This window comes from Crocodylus siamensis, chromosome 4 (assembly GCF_052110815.1).
Source record: "Crocodylus siamensis isolate JL-2025a chromosome 4, ASM5211081v1, whole genome shotgun sequence".
Taxonomy (NCBI): Eukaryota; Metazoa; Chordata; order Crocodylia; family Crocodylidae; genus Crocodylus; species Crocodylus siamensis.
In genome coordinates this window covers 73,211,035-73,227,964 of record NC_143398.1, presented here as the reverse complement: position 1 = coordinate 73,227,964, position 16,930 = coordinate 73,211,035, and the positions used below count along the sequence as shown (strand labels likewise).

Here is a 16,930-nt window from a genome sequence, read left to right as displayed (position 1 = left end):
TCACAGGCACAGTCTGAAAGAGAGAAGTGAATTTATTCTTAAAACAGAATTGCCATTCAGCTCCAGAGGTCAACAAGCAGTTTCCCATCACTAGTTGGGCAGGATTCTTTGTACATCAATGGTAACATCATCAATAGGGGGTGACCAAAGCACCAGCTCTGGGTGTTCCTTTGGTGGAAGGGGGCAATATTACCAAACTCCTCTTCTTAAAAAAAACAAACAAACCATAAGCAACTTCTCTGGGTATGTTGTTTCAACAAAGCATGACACGTGTGTGGAGAGAATCATAAGGACTGGCAAGAGCAGGACTAGCACACTGGCCAGGCCCTCGAGGCCACCCTCTGGGTGGGTCCTATCACAATCTCCCAAAGCTCTTCACCAGTTATGGGAACTCTGTTTTGGACTACAGTGGTTGCTATTCTCCATATAAGAGAAAGAACTTTTATTAAGTGTTCACCTAGTCATAAGTTATTAAGTCACTTTGTATCCCCTCATAGGATGATTTTTCCAGGTTTCATTCTGTAAATGATTAACAATGAGAGGCACTGACAGCATATACTAAATAATATCTTATAAACATTTGTAGATCCGAAAATGAAAATATAAACCAACTTCATGCAAACTTAATCTTTTGTTTAAGTATTCAGAATAACTAGTAAGACGATGGCAGTGCTTAATTGATTCATCTACGGATGAGATCACAGAAAAATAATCCTAAGGCCAACTACAGTAAACAAGATAGTAATTTATGTCTTGTCTCTAATATAATACACCTTTGAACATCAAATTACAGAAGCTTAAATCAAAACTGACTCAATGTTATGTCTCCTGCTGAAAGAGAGCAGCTACAGTAAAATATTAAAGTGACCATGAGGCCATGACATTATTTAAACCATGCATAGAGAAAAATCCCAATTTAAATGTCATCATTCATAGACATCCAAACTAATAATGCATTTATGTTTGGCTCAGACCATCTTTTTAGCAGCAGCGTCATACTGCCTACTTCTTCCAGGCTGAATTAGCCACCAAGGTACCCTCAATATTAGAGACCAAGAGCAGGTTGTTGTTTAGCCTAACCATCCTCCTCCTAATCTTTTGCTAAGGTATAAAATGTAGATGTATCTGTGCAAGTCAGGTATTAGGCCTCTGAGGAAGAGAGAAACTTTGGCTGAGAGGCTAAGGGTAGGCTTCTGCATCCCAATGCATCAAAGGATTCCCACCTCCCCAGCCCTTCTCATGTCTCTATAATAAACAATAAAGAGGGTAATGAGCCAGAGGCAGACTAAAACAGGCTGTGGTAGAGGTCAGAGAACCCATGTATGCAGAAAAGGAGTGGTCAAGAGACCCTTCTTGGTGATACAATGGAGTTGTGGTTACTAAATCAAGAAGGAGTATGTCTACAGTATTGTCTACAGGGATTGTCTTCTTAGTGACAATCCCTGGGCATAGTCAAGTGTACACTATAGTGACCCTTTAAAAAGGGAGGGGAAACTGCTACTCAGAAACAGGCTTCAGCTATTGCCAGGTAACTGTTACATCTACATGATCCTGTAGCAATACAAATATGCAAATCTGCTGTAAATTTCTTTTTTAAGACTCTTATCTTCCTTGCCCTCTCTCTTTTAAAGATCTTTTGCTGTTCAGGGGGGAGGGGTCAAGATGGCACTTGGGTAGACAAAAGTTACGGAGGAAATAAAAATCTTTTTGGACTCCACATTATTCTCTCTATATAATCGATTTAGAAAATTCTTTAGTTACTAGAGCTATGTACAGAGATTCAAAAATCCTAAGGTAGAATCTATCACAGTTGCATGGTTTTCTGTAAGTAGTGTAGTTTAGATTGGTAGCAAACAGAACACTTTTGCCCTTTTGGGGAGTGGAGTGGGGGTGGCAAATCTTAGACTGGGTTCTGCCATTTTAAATCAATCTGTGTGCGCCAAATTTCTGCTCTTTTACAGGTATAGACTGGTTGTGTGTGCTGAACTTCTGGTCTATTATGGCACATATAACGTAGACTGGTTTTCAATCACTTACACCAGTAAAAGCGTAATGCCTATATCTGGCCTAAGAGTTGGGGGAATGCATAGTAATATACACTTCTTCCCTCCCCGCCCCACTGCAAATATCTGATGCAAGAATATATACACTGACATTTCAGACATAAAAGGAAGCTATCCTTTCAAATGCTGTGGTTATGGCTCTATAAATGGAATATTTCATTATCAGTTCACCACCACTGTTTCCCCAACAGGCATATATGAAATATCAGTGCCTCTTATGCATCCAAGGGCAAACAGTGAACAATGTTCATCATGAGAGATGGCTGCAATATAAAAAGAAGCTGTTGAATATTTTAATTATGTAATTATTTGGCAGGTGTGGGATTTTTTTTCCTTTTTTTTTTTTTTAAAACAATCATGAGCAACATCTCTGCCTATGGTAGGAATGTTCTGCTCTGATTTATACAAGTACAATGCTCTAATACAGGTACACACAGTCTGTTTTTAAGCTGACTTCTCACAGTCAAGAGCTGTTTATTTCTAGCCAACTAATAAACTTGACACTTCCTTATGGATTCTAAGGTTCCTCACCTTGGTACTAAAATTATCTCCAGTACACTGTCAAGACATTGTCATTGTTACAGCAAAGTTGAAGAAGGCTCACCTTTATTAACTCTACCTCACCATGACACAGAACCTTGGGACTGCTTTGTGATTTAAGAAGACAACTGCAATAATAAAAAGGAGGCACTGCCTGGCAATTTAAGAAAAAACAAAATCCTCCCAAACCTAATGACCCAGTTTCTTGACTATGCGTGAAGAAAACAACTAGGGAAAAGGTGTGACATAACTTGAAAACACTGGGCATATTTTGTATGGCTTTATTCCATATACAGTCTATGGCCTGAAGTAAGCAAGGATTTGGAAAATTCACTATGGGCTAAAAACATTAGTATGTACCTCCGTTTAATTCATTTTGACTCAATCCTTCCTCAAGAAGCTTGTAGAGAGAGAATTTCAGGATACAGCCATCTATACGTTCTTAACATATTTGCAGAAGCTGTTTTGAGAGTAAATGCATAAAACACATGAACCAAAGTACCATAAGTATGTATCTAAGCCACACAGGGAATGCTAAAACAGCATAATTTTATACTAAAGCTAGAGTGTAGCATTCTCCATGTAACTGTTTGTAGTATAACTCCGGATGCCTTATGTAGGCATTTAAATAACTGAAGTAATCCTCCTGTGTCTATTCCAAGCTCAGATCTCCAGTACTTCTTATTTTAACTATTTTTGCTGTTTGGATGACAAATAAGCTATGCATGGTGTATATGCAGATACTTGACAGGAATAATGTTTCTAAAATAGAGATAATGCATTCATCTGTTATGTCTTAAGGAGATCAAGATCTCTCTTATTTTGCTATGTTGATCTGAAGATTCATCAGATGCTCCCCTGCCTTTTTTCCACTAATTGTTTGTCTTAGTTTCTCTTTCTCTCTCCTGCTGGAAGTTGTTTATTCTTCCAAATGACTAGCAGACAATGGAAAAGATATCTATATAAAAATCAGATAATGGTGAATGTGCTACGTTTACTATATTATACCACAGATCTACCAAAAAAATCTGTTCATTTTTAGTAAATAGAATTTAAAAGTAATGATGAGTTTTCTCGGTTTCTTAACATGTGACATTCCAACTTGAAAACTGGTCTCAACGACAACCTAATGAATTGATAGCAAATGTTTAAAAGGATGCAATGTATTCACAAGATACATGGATTAAGGCATTTTACAGCACGATAAAAATATTGTGTGTACAAGGTTTTGGTTTTGGTTGTTTTTGTAAATCACTGTTTGAGGTGAATAACTAAATGAGAGAAACAGATCAATTCTGATGTAGTAGATGTTCCAAAGAAAGAAATAATTTGGTTAGAATTTAATATTTTAATTAGCAACCCAAGTTCATAATTTAGTGCTTAGAATATCTCCCGAATCTTAGAGTTGTTCTGCAAAAATGTATTCAAAGACACTGGAAGAAGTTTAAAAGAATGTATCTAAAAATGTCTATGCTAATGCAAACAAGAGAGCACAAGCAATACTTGTTTCATTCTTAAAGATAAAGAAGGCTGTGTGTCAATTTAATCATGTTACTTTTTACAATATGTCAATCTACTTTATATATTTGCCCTCAGATTCAAGCTCCACTCAGCAGACTTGCAAGGTTTCTGGTACTAAATATTTTCTCTCCAAGCATGTTCAAGGGGCTTTCATATCTCCTGTCCAAAGTTTTGTTTTTGAAATGCAAAGATGTCATTAAAAACTGATGGTGACAGATAAGGAGATTTCTTGTAAAAATCTCAGTCAAGCAGGTCTTCTAAACGACATCAACTTTTTTTTCCCACATTTATACTAAGTGAATCTTGGGTGAAAGTAGTCTGGAAATGCACATACTACTTCTTCAGAAAAAATAAATCATACCATGATCCACAATTTTCACTGCTGTGATCATTTCACCCTTCAATTCTTATTCAGTACCAGACTACTGTCAGTGTCCTCTTCCTATACTAAGAGTCCTCAGCAGATTGTACCAGCTGAAATCAGGGACTAGCTTCATTTCCAATTTACCTGCCAACTCAATTGTGCTATGATAGATGAAGACCTCATCCAAACACTGTAAATTAGAATGTGAAGTAAATGAGGATCACTACTTCTACTGGATTTTAAAAATGAAGTAGGTAATAATGAAAAGATTTTGGACTATCAAGTTGAGTATCAGTCATCTTCCTTAACTATGTGCTTGTATTTACTCACAATCCTGGGTAAATGAGAGATTCTGCTATGCCTCGTTGTGTTTGTCACACTCAGTTCCTAGTTGTCAAATTCAGAGTTTTCAATCCGATTTGGATTAGGCACCATGTATGCCTCTGTTTTTTTGACTGCACCCAAAAAAAGTGGGGCGTGACCATAGCCCAGTCCTTGAGGCTCTAATTTAGTGCAAACAAATAAGTTCATTCTTGCACACAACAGGCATTTGTCCTGCAAGAAAAGTTTTCAGTTTGTGAGGCTAACAGAGCTGAAGTTCAACCTGTCACAGGAACAGGGTCAATACCTACATGGCTGTCTTCTACATAAATTTGATGGAGTCTAGGAGAAAATCTTTATGCATCAGAAGAAAAGAAAAAAAACAAAAGCAGCCCCCCCCCCCCGCCCCCCCCCCCCAACTATTCTCAGTAATACTTTCCCAGTATTGGAACTCCCTAGTAATGCAATTCAAAGGCAGCTCTTGTCTCATTTCTTTTAGACGGAGCATTGCAAAATTAAAGCCTTTTGCAGCCAACTTAATTCTAATAGAGGAAGCTACACAATAGCCAGCACATCATCCTTCCTGAAGAACACTTATGGAAATACAAACCAGAAGAAGAGAGGAGAGGAAAGAGGACAAGAGTCATTTACAATCTGCAACTGGCTCCTTAAGTCTGTATGATCACCTCAGTAGTGTGACAACCTGTATTAGAAATTAGGTAGGAAATAAGGAACGTGTTCGTCTTGAATTGGATGCATATACAGCTGTACAGAATGCTTTAAATTTATAATCCAAGACAATCTATTGCAGTTTTACCCTCTAGACATTTAAGTGCCTAAATACCATCTGCTTCTATGTAGAGACTAGACCGAAACAGCAGGTTAAGACAAGGAGAAAGCACAGAGGAAGTGCTGGCTCCAAAAATGTTTCTGTTTTTCAACTAGCCCTACCTAAGCTCTTCTATGGTGCCGTACAAAACGGCTTGAAAGAGCCTTTCATGACATTATGTCCCAACAAGCCTCAGGGGAAATGTTTCACAAAAGTTGATGCTGACCAAGTCAGAATTTGCTTCTGCAATTAGAATTTATTTCAACCATTCTCCTACTGCACAAGTGAGAACAGAAGAATAAGAACACAACCCAGCTCATTCATTGCTATATTGTCTCTTTAGGGTTAACAGAAGTAAAGGCCGGTTTTTGTTCTAAAGTAAATAGATATTATTACTAAATATAGACAGGAGAAGAAAAATTGATTGAGGAAGAAAGGTACCATTTGTAGACAGCATCTTTTTTATCCTTTAAAGTCACAAACATACAGTGGTCACCAATAAAATCTCCACAAAATGCTTTTGCAAAAGGGTAGTGTTACCATGGTATTCTCTATGCCTATTATAAAGCAAACTTCAAACATCCCCGTAACCTTGTGTGTCCAAAGACAAAAATGTATTTGAATAGCACCTACACCATGCTGTTTGTCACAGTTAGGTTAGACTAGGCCAAATCTGGTACTATTATGACAGTAAACGATACTACCTGCAGCTGTCAATGCCAAGCACTGGGCAGCAGGAAATAACCTAGCCATCTCTATGTTGCCAGCTTTGGGCAGAGAAGCAACCTAGAGAGGGGTACTAGTCCTACCCTGGTGGAAGAAATGCCAACAAAACGCAGATGCCATGACAGGAGGGACTGGGCTCTCCAGTCTTGGCTGGCAACCAGTCTAGGAGTAGAGCCGCAAAAGGCAGACAGTTTGAAGATCATCTTCGTACCAACAGCTCCTGCAGCCAAGCTGGCTCCAAATACACTGTCTTCTGCCCTTCCTGTGGGATCAACCAGTGAGACTAAGAGGGGAACTTGATATATGGGCCATTCAACCACCTCTATAATCAGCTGCCCAGGCCACTGCAGCCAGAACTGAATGTAGAGGACGCTCCATCTTTGCTACTTGCATGGGCACAACAGTGAAGGGGGCAGTCATGCATTAAAAGCTCAATTTTACAACAGAGATGTGGCTGAAGGAAACGTCCTGTCAGTACAGAACCAGTGCAACCTGTCAGTATAGTAGCCCCTAATGCTTTGTACACATGCCCACTGTAGCAGGCCCTGCAAGTTGAACATCACAGCCACAAGACAAAATGCACCACCTGTCAGTAGAAGAGCTGTAATATCCGCCGTCACTCACTGATGAACAGATGCCATTATGTTATTTGTCACATGCATACTGATTATCCCCAGCTGAATGCAATAAATAATTTAAAAAACAGTCACTGGTTATGTTCCCAGACTTCCTTGCTTCTGTGACATTATAAATAAAAATAGACCATTCTAAGGAAAGACCTTGTACCTATTCTTCAGAAACTAGCTTCCATTTGTGTGGAAACCATTTGGCACATGCATACCTGCCTTTGCATTAACACCTGCACATTATACCAATGGATCTTGCATATGCAGGCTCTCACATTTGCATGGTAGAAATTATCACCTACTGGTGCAAATGATAATGCACAGATTGTATGAATGCAAGTCTTCATGTAAAGAAATGGAGGCTGGATACCCAAACAGTCCATGAAAGAGTGGTGGTGAATGGGTCTTTCAACCTGGAGGGATGTGGGCAGTGGGGTCCCACAGGGCTCAGTCCTCAAGCCCGACTGTTCAACATCTTCATCATCAACTTGGACGAGGGGGTGAAGAGAACCTTGTTCAAATTCCTGGATGACACTAAGACGTGGGGAGAAGTGGGCACACTGGAGGAGAGGGACAGGCTGTGACTAGATTTAGACAGGTTACAGGGGTGGGAGGATGAGAATAGGATGGGATTCAATGCTGACAAGTGCAAGGTGCTGCACCTGGGGAGGAAGAACCAGCAGCATACCTACAGGCTGGGGAACTCCCTTCTCGTCCGTGCAGAGGCAGAAAAGGATCTTGGAGTCATTATTGATGCCGAAATGAACATGGGCCACCAAGGCTAACCGCACCTTGTCATGCATCCACAGATGTATCACAAGCAGGTCCAAGGTGGTGATCCTCCCCCTCTGTGTGACATTGTCTGGCTGCAGTTGGAGTACTGCATCCAGTTCTGGGCGATGCACTCTAGGAGGGATGTGGACAGCAATCAAGAGGGTCCAGAGGAGAGCCACTTGCATGATCAGGGGGCAGCAGGGCAGGCCCTATGAGCAGAGGCTACGGGACCCAAACCTGTTCAGCCTCCACAAGAGAAGGCTGTGAGGGGATCTGGTGGCCGTCTACAAACTGGCCAAGGGGGACCAGCAGACTATGGGGGAGTCCATGTTCCCCTGAGCACGACTGGAAGTAACAAGGAATAATGGCCATAAGTTGACCAAGAGTAGGTTCAGGCTAGACATCAGGAGGCACTACTTCACAGTCAGGGTGGCTAGGATGTTGAACCAACTTCCAAGGGAAGTGGTGCTCGCTCCTACCCTGGGGGTTTCCAAAAGGAGGCTAGACGGTCACCTAGAAGGGGTCATTTGACCCCAGTACTCTTTCCTGCCATGGCAGGGGGTCAGACTTGATGATCTGCTCAGGTTCCTTCCAACCCTACAAACTATGAAATTATGGAAAACAGATCCTTCCACATATTCTTCTTTGTCTCTCTACATCAGAGGTTTGTCCTAAGAGACATAGCGTAGATAGCCTATTTTTCTCAAGAATACATTTTCTTTACCACTAGATCTCTGCACTGCCACCCAAAAAGAATGGATCTTTGATCTCTTCAGAGTATACGCCATTTTAAGGGCAGTCATGTGAAGCAAATAGTCCCAGACTCAGAAATATAGATACTAATATTATTGTACAAGGTGTTGATCCTGGTGGCAATTTCTGGCATTGACTGAAGTGTTCTTTTGTAAGTGACCTTCAATCTAATCTGGATCAAATAAAAGTCTTATGAAAGACTTTAAAAATTCCTTAAATTTATTACCTCCAGCCTTATGGGTAGACCTGGGACTCTAAAATTATTTAGCCTACCATAATTTTAAAATAAAAAACTGAATCTTTATATATTTTCCTTCAGTAGCTTTCACTTGGACCCTTTGCTCAACATTTTTCAGCCATTTTAGAAAGTCTGCTATGCCACATGTCACTTAAGTAGCAAATTACACATATTTATGTAATTTACACATCAGACAAGCTTTATTGTCTCTTTAGGGTTAATAGATTGATATGTAAGAAACAAGATTTCATCATTTGCCTCATTACTTCAACCCTTTTATCCTAGTCTTCAACTCCTTGAATAATATCAATCTTTTGCTATTTATCTGCCCTAGTGCCCATTGGAATGGAAAGTGCATTTATATGCACCTGCCTAAATCAAGGTTAGACAAACGGTTTTTGCAGCCCATTTGCAGCATGAAGCACCACTTCCGCATTTCATGGTGGTCCCGCCTCTTGACATCAATTGGCCAAGAGGCTCCAGAAGCCCTGCCCCTTCCTGCTGATTAGCAGAAACAGCTACCCTTCATGCAGCCCCACCTCTTGCTGCTGATTGGCAGAGAAGCCACAGCAGGGGAGGAGGGATGAGGGGGCAGCCATCATCTTGCCTGCTCTCATTCATGCTCCTCTGCCAGCTAGCATCTTCCCACCCTGCCTCCTCACACTGAGGAGCCAGCATTTTATTTTTAGTATGATTTTAAGTGGGGGGGGGAGCAATTCCATGGCAAATCCTGACAAACCTCATTTTTGGTGGCAATCAATAGAAACTGTCATTTTTTGCAGTTTCTGCAAAAATTGTGAAAGTGTGATTTAAGTAGGTCCCTATGCCTTTGTCAAGTTCTCTAACAAATATTTCCCCAGCTACTTCCAAGTCACGCTTACGTGAAGTTAACCTCTTTTGCAAGGCCCTTACCTCCTCACCCAAATACCTCTAAAAAACACTTTATCTGTCACAATGCCTAGAAGTATACGTGGCTAGGCTAGACAGTACTCTCAGATCATGTATACATGTGTGCGAACACACAGGTGTAAGGGTAGGTGTAGGAAGCGGAACTTTTTCCGTTTTCAGAAACAAGGCCAGTTGCCAGTTGACCACCATTATCCTACATTACTTTCCACTGGACTGCTTTCTTACGGTGCAAAGTCTTCAAGCAAGAGACTATGGCTTTCTATGTGCCTGAAAAGTACTTAGCACATTGTGGGAATTAACAGAAGTAAACAATACTTCCAGTGTTTGGTGCTGGAGCAGTCACAGTGCAATCTAAAGTAACTTAACTGGACCGCTAGATTTCAGAAAAGCTGGGGGATATTCTGGAACTTGTAATTTTCTTCTAAACAAGAATGGACTCCCATGGTAACCACTGCTGATCAGTAACATTGTAAGAGGCTTAGTCCTTTTGAAAACCCTGCTATCGCTTCTTAAAACAAGTTCATGTGGATACAAGATAAACGTTAAACTGACAACTTAAAAGTTACTGCCCTTGCATTTTGAGCCATTTTGCAATGCCTTTTTGGTTGTCTACTTAACTATTATCCACCCTAATTATGATACCTCAACCAGGTCAGCCAAACCATTGTGCTAGGTGCTGGCCAAAAAGATTGTAAACCCTAGACCCTTCCACAAAAAGCTTGTTGTTCAAGAAGGCATACTATGGGGTGAAACAAGTTAAAGGGGAGATAGGAGAACAGAAGAGCAATAAAATGACATTGGGTTCAGTGGAGAATTGCTGTGTGCACAATTTAGAGTTAGACAGCGACAATAACCCCAGTGTGGCCATGTGCAATGGAAGAAACCATTACCACAATGTCAGGGACAGATCCAGGGGGTTGCACTAATGTACTTGCACCCCCTTCAATTTCTGTTCCACCAAAGATAAAAACCTGCTGCCAGGCACTGGCAGCATCATTTCTAGTCGGGCAGGAGAGAGAGAGAGAGTCAATCAACTTCATTAAAAGCTCATGAAAATCTACTGGATGCTTTCTAAACTCTTCGTTCCACAGGTATTAGTGACACTCTCTCCTTTCTAATGGTCTTGATGTTCTACTAATCAAGGTAGCCTTTCTATCAGATAACTGCTCCTGGTAATCTCTCTCCTGTTTCACAGCCCTGCAGACTGTTTTTGTCTCATTTCAATCAAGTGACTTTGTCCTTGCTTCAATCTTCAACTGAATAAAATGGCCCTAGGCCCCTAGCATGTTAGTCAAGCTTCTAGTTCCCTTTTGCCTGGAGGAACATGTGTTTCTCCAGGCAAAATCCTATTCAAAATCCTAGACTGCCCCACACTTAATTCTCACAGCAAGGTCAAAATCTGCTCTCATATACACCTGACCATCTGAACTGATCACAGCGGCACTACAACAGCCTAGCCCTGGCCCACACTGAAGACGACAAAGGCATGACAAGAAAGAGGAATCCCGAGTTCTTCTGCCAGGATATTTCCCATGGGTGATGATGCATGACACTGAGAAGATTCACAGCCTCCAGTGTGAGAATCAGAGCCAGGACCTCATCACATGCTGCACATTAAGCTTTAAAGCAGTGGATGGTGTTCACATTAGTTTGAGTTTGGAGTAGCCACATTCAGGCTAAAAACCATCTCTGACTGTCCTCAGCTGCCACGGCTGTGACTTGCCACTAGGAGCTACAGCTGGGAGTTGTCCACACGGACCAGGCAAGTCGACAGCATCGTAGGAGGACTGCAACTGAGGCTAGGGAACGTAGCCCAGAGAGAAACCTTCCCTAGAGCGGTAGAACTTCAAAGCCACCTGATGGGTGCTTAAAGCTAGTTTCAGGTGTTAACGTGGAGACAGTCCAGGGAGCAAGAGCCTAAAATTAACGTGCAACAAAAGCCCTGTACGCTGAATGCATCTTCAGACACAGGTCTCTTCCCTAAGGGAGGAGGGGCAGTGCCAGGCCGGGGTAGGGCAGACACTGCCCCTGCCAGGGAAGTCCCTGCCTAGACCTGCTGCACCTGGGAGGGCAGGCCCCGTCACCTAGGCAATTCACACACCAGGCCGCTTTCTGCCTCTCCCTGGCAGGGATGCACTCACACACTGGTGCCTGCCCCCCCTTCCTCCCACACGCAGCAGGCTCCTCGCACACTGCCAGGCTCCCCGCCTCCTCCGCCCGCCCGCCGAAGGTGCCCAAGTGGGGGTGGGGGGGTGAGACGGGCAACTTCTCTGCAGCGATTCCTTTGTCGGGGGGGTGGGGAGGTTTCGACAGCCCAGTCAGGTCTGGCCTCCCCGGGGAGACAAGGCTGCCACTGCGCGATGGCAGAAGCGGATCAATAAAGTACTGAAGTGAGGCTGAGGCTGGGGCCGCAGGCCGGGGGGGGACCCACGCGTGTGGCTTCTCCGAGCAACAAAAGGAGGGAGGGGAAGGGGCGAGCCCGGCAGCGCGGCGGGGAAGGACCGAACAAAGCGGCGCCCGCTCCTGCGAGGCAAGACCCCCCTCCCCCCCGGGGACCGGCCTCCACCTGCCGCCCGCGCCCCTGCGCCGCCCGGGGGCCCCTCGCCTACCTGCGCGCGTCCGGCCGGGGGCTCAGTGCGCCGCCTGGCCCCGCTCCGCCACGGCCCGACGGGAACCGGCTGGAGCAGCGCGGGGGCGCCCGGCCCCGGCCGCCCGCATCCTCCCCCCGCGCCGGCTGCCCGGCGTCCTCGCCTCCCGGCCCCGGAGCGCGGCGCGGCGCGGAGCTCCTCGAGCCTGGAAGCGCAGGGACCGTCTCGCGCCAGCAGCCCCCAGCCCGGCGCTGCGCCGCGGCCAGTGGTGCTGCTTCCCTCCGCACAGCTGGAATTTAAAGGGACAGAGGCGCCAGAGCTTCGGCGCGGGCTTGCGGGCGGCGGCGGGGAGCGCTCGTGCCGGTCCCGGGGGCAGGCGGAGGGATCGGAGTCTAGCAGCGCAGGAAATGAGGGCTGAAAGGGGAGCGCAGTCCGCCCGACCCCCCTGCTCGAGGCAGGATCCTCCCCAGCTGGATCATCCCAGGCAAGGCTTTGTCTAGTGGGGTCTAAGAAACCTCCGAGGATGGGCATTCAGCCGCCTCCCTGCTCCAGGGTTTTACTCCATAGTGAGAAAATGCTTCCTAATATCTAACCTCAACTTCTGGAGACCCTTGCTCCTTGTTCTGTCATCTGCTGCCACTGAGAACCGTCCAGCTCAGTGGTCTCCAGCCTTTTAAAGAAGGAGATCACCTTTGGCATTTAAAAGCAACCCAAGATCTACTATATGCCCCCCTGCCCAACAGGTAAGTCTGTGGGGAAGGAAGAGTAGGGGTCCAGGTGGAGACAAAGGGAGAAAAAATGCTTTAGGGGCATGCCTCCCCAGCAGGTAAGTCCCACCCTGCCGGGGCCCCACTCAACTTACACCGCTTCTGCCTCCGCAGCATTGTCCCTCACTGCAGGGGCCTCAATCTAGCTCCCACACAGACAGACCTGCTGGACTGAAGCGTGTGCATGCATGCACACGGGCACTCAGCCCCCCAGCCCAGCCTCAAATCGACTCCAAGAGTCTCCGACATCTACCGCAAGAAGCTCCAAGATCTACCAGTGGATCGAGACACGTTGGCTGGTGACCGCTGGTCTAGCTCCATCCTCTGGAACAACTTCAAAGCCTGTGTGCAGCAGACGAAGGCTGGGGGTGCCTTTCCACTGAAAGCCTCCTATAGGGAGTCTGCAATAAAGGTGTTAAAATTGCAGAAATGACAGAGAAAGACGTAGGGTTGGAAGGGACCTCCAGAGGTCATCCAGTGACTAGTGCAACCCCCTGCCTGAAGCAGGAGAAGTCCAGCTGTACACACAGGGCATAAGAACTGGAAGTTGACTCCCACTGGTGGCACTCCCACCTCCATCCTATCATCAGTCCTCCCAGCATCTTTATGTATGGATTGTATATAGGGAATATGTGAGGTGCGGCACTAGGTATGATGCACTATGTAAAATGGCACAAGAGTATCTGAGAGTCTCAGCAAGGATTAGGGCTCAGCTACACTAAGCACTACACACACCCCTGGGAGAGGGCAGTCCCTGCCCCAAAGAGCTTTCAAGCTAGATAAATAGGCTTGGCAATGGAGGATGGGCAGAGGGAAGGGATGCAAGACACGGAAGGAAACAGTCCCCGCACCTGCCATTTTTGAGCTGAAGACCTCTCTGCTTGTGCATCCCAGGTTGAATCCTGAGCAAATGAGCTTTGCCTGAAAGACCTCAACAGGAGAATTGGTTGTAGCCTTGTTGGTCCAAGGACATAGGCAAACAGGATTTTTTTGGTAGATGTGATATCTTCTATTAGACCAACTAAATAGTTGGGACAAAAAAGATAAAAGATAGCACATCTACCCAAAGAGCCTTGTCTCTCAACAGGGGAGGGAATCCTGGTGCTAAGATCAAGCCATATTATAAAACGAAGTAGCAACAAAGGCAACACAGTTTGGGTCAGTGGCTTGATATAGCTGGCTAAGCAATTAGGCAACCACCACACCCCTGACCTGCTTCCATCCTCCACAACCCTCTAGCATAACGCCACAGAGATCCACTTCAAGCACTTGCATGACTCCTCTCTTGTCAGTCTTTCTCTCCATTTCCTATGGTGGCAGTCCCACTGTTGCCCATAGGGAGGGCAGTTTTGCAAGTAAGAATACCCAGTTGCAGTAAATACATTTCATAGACCAGTTCTATTTGGTGGGAAAGGTATCCTGAATTATTTCAGCCCTGAGAAATGTTTAGTCCCAAAGTATTCAAATAGCTTTCTCTGCTCTGTTGCTGTTCACTTGACTGGAGTAGGTAATAAGGAATGGAGGAAAGACAGACTCTCAGGTGTCCACCCATACTGCTCCCAGAATGGAAAATGGAGCCTAACTCCATAGTAGAAGAAAGAGATTTCAGGGGTGGGGTGGAAAGAGAACAACCAACAAAGAGCCACTCCTCAGAGACAAAAGGATACACCAAGGGAACAGGGCAGCACTCCCAGTCTCCTTCACTAGCAGTGATTGTGTGGATATCTTCTCCCTAGCCATGAGGGGTCCAGAGAAGTACTTAGCAAGTGGTAACTTGGGGAAAGATTGTTCATAGGCTTGAAAGCCCATTGGGACTGAAATTCTATTCATTAAAACTATGTTTTCCTACCTGCTGCCAGGCTTGGGAGTTAGTATTTATACCTATGTGGCCTAACCAGCACTGCTAGTTCTGGTTCACTGCTGTCCCCTCTACTCAATAGCACACTGAGGCAGATAAGGGAATAAGCTAATGAAATGACACTTAAATTCAGGCTAGAAGAAAAAAACCCTACTGAATATCAGCATATTGGGGTACTTGCCCATCCCAAGTAATGGCAGCCATTTAAACCGAGCCATTTCCAGTAAGGAAAATATTAAGGCATAAGAAAAATAATAGTCTGAAAAACCTAAATGCAAGGAAATGAGAACGTGCATTGGAAATGGCTAAACCAAAAGCAGGTGTTGATAGAGTCTCCAAATGCCCAATTATCCAAATCCCAACATAAATTGCAATTTACTAATTATGCTACCTAAAGAAAATAAAATGGATTTTGGCTTGCAGTTTGCAAAGAACAATAAAAAGTAATGGAGCACTTAGAGTTGTCTCTCCTTAAGGCATATAGCAGAATGGAGGCTGACAGTATTAAAATTTTAATAATAAAACAGTATATCTGGGACAGAAGACTTCAGGTAATAGGTATCTATTGCAAATGATAATTGTCATCCAAGCAGTCAGGGAGCTTTGGCTCAATGTTCTTATAGTGTCCACAGACACAGATTTAATAATTACATCAAACTCTATTTGCATTGCAGACTTCTGCCAGCTGACCAACATAGCTGTGCCAGTAAAAGCCCCCCATGGTAATGCTAGTAGGCTAAATGCTGCTTTCACTGGAGTAGCTTTTTCATTTTAGGATGGTGGTTTTATTTTTCTGGTCCTAAGTGCAGGTTTGCTGGTATAGCTACACTCAGATGAATTTGTTTTGCTCCGAGTACAGACACAGTCACATTTACTCTGTTTACAATACTTCAATTTCCAAAAGAGTTTAGTTTTTAATAGATGGCAGCATGTACACAATACTCCACCTCCTTTCCATCCAGGTCTACTCTATTTGTAATCCTCTCTTTCAGTTTCTGACAAAGTTGGGTGGATATACTTCTCCCCTGGAGCATGTGTTTTATTGTTTTTTAGCTCAGCCATTTTGCTTCATGCATTACACAATGCTGGGAGCTTGTTGGTCTGTCTGAGGCTGCCAAGCAATACAAAACCCAATCACTTGACGAAAAGGGTTGTCATTGATAGTTCACTGGAAAACAAGCCTCTGGGTCAAAGAAATGCTTGTCAGATGTATTTTGAGCCTTTTTTTACTAGAAAGGATTTTTGCAATGGCTGTAACTATTTCAGGAGACTGCTTTCAATGTTGCAGAGAAAATATTTCCTTAAATTAAGTCTCTTTGCCATTTATTGTAGATAATCAACATTATTGAAGCTTACTGGGGAATGATTAAGAAGTACTTAGATTCTAAGGTGATAGGAACCTTGAAACAAGAGGAGTATTTCTAATATCTAACATATTCTGATTCTCAAGTCTTTCCATCCTTAACAAAGAAATATTGCCAGACAGAAGTGGAAAAGGAAGGGAAATTTTCTTCCAGGTACTTTCGAGATATCTGTAAATCAGGCATACAAAATTTTGAATAGGAAAATATTAGACTGAATTACATTGTAGTTTCTTCCCATGAGAGAGAAATTCATATATTTCATGCAAAAGCTTAGGTTATTTAAATGTAAATTTATTTCAAAGATATTTAGGATAATTAGGAATAATGCATTAATTTAAAATTACAATATCTTGTCTTGTGTATTTAAATGAGATCAATTATCTACTTTTATAAGTGGAATGGCAAAACAAAGAAAAACATATAAAGATAAAATTATAAATCCAGTCCTGGGGATTTGAATGCTTAGTTTCTTAGAAATTACATCATGATAGGACATAAAACCTCACTGGGGCAGATCCAGATGAGGTGCAGTGGTGCAGCATGCCCCCTCTTCCCCTTTAATTCCTGGTCTCCCCATAGCTTAAAGCTGACTCTGGCAGTAACAGCACCATTTCTATTCAGGCAGCAAGGAGGGAGTCACTTGATTTTATGGCTCATTAAAATCTACTTGAATCGTTCTAAACCCTTCA

General features: G+C 43.7%; 1 protein-coding gene across 1 annotated transcript in view; it reads right to left on the bottom strand.

Annotated features, from left to right (window-relative positions):
• NAV3 (neuron navigator 3) overlaps positions 1–12,702 on the bottom strand; it is an 890,338-nt gene extending 877,636 nt beyond the window's left edge. The window contains exon 1 of the mRNA XM_090042583.1: positions 12,274–12,702. The gene's annotated coding sequence lies outside the window, so the exon portion shown is untranslated. The remainder of the gene's footprint in view (positions 1–12,273) is intronic.
• Between the last annotated feature and the right edge of the window lie 4,228 nt (positions 12,703–16,930).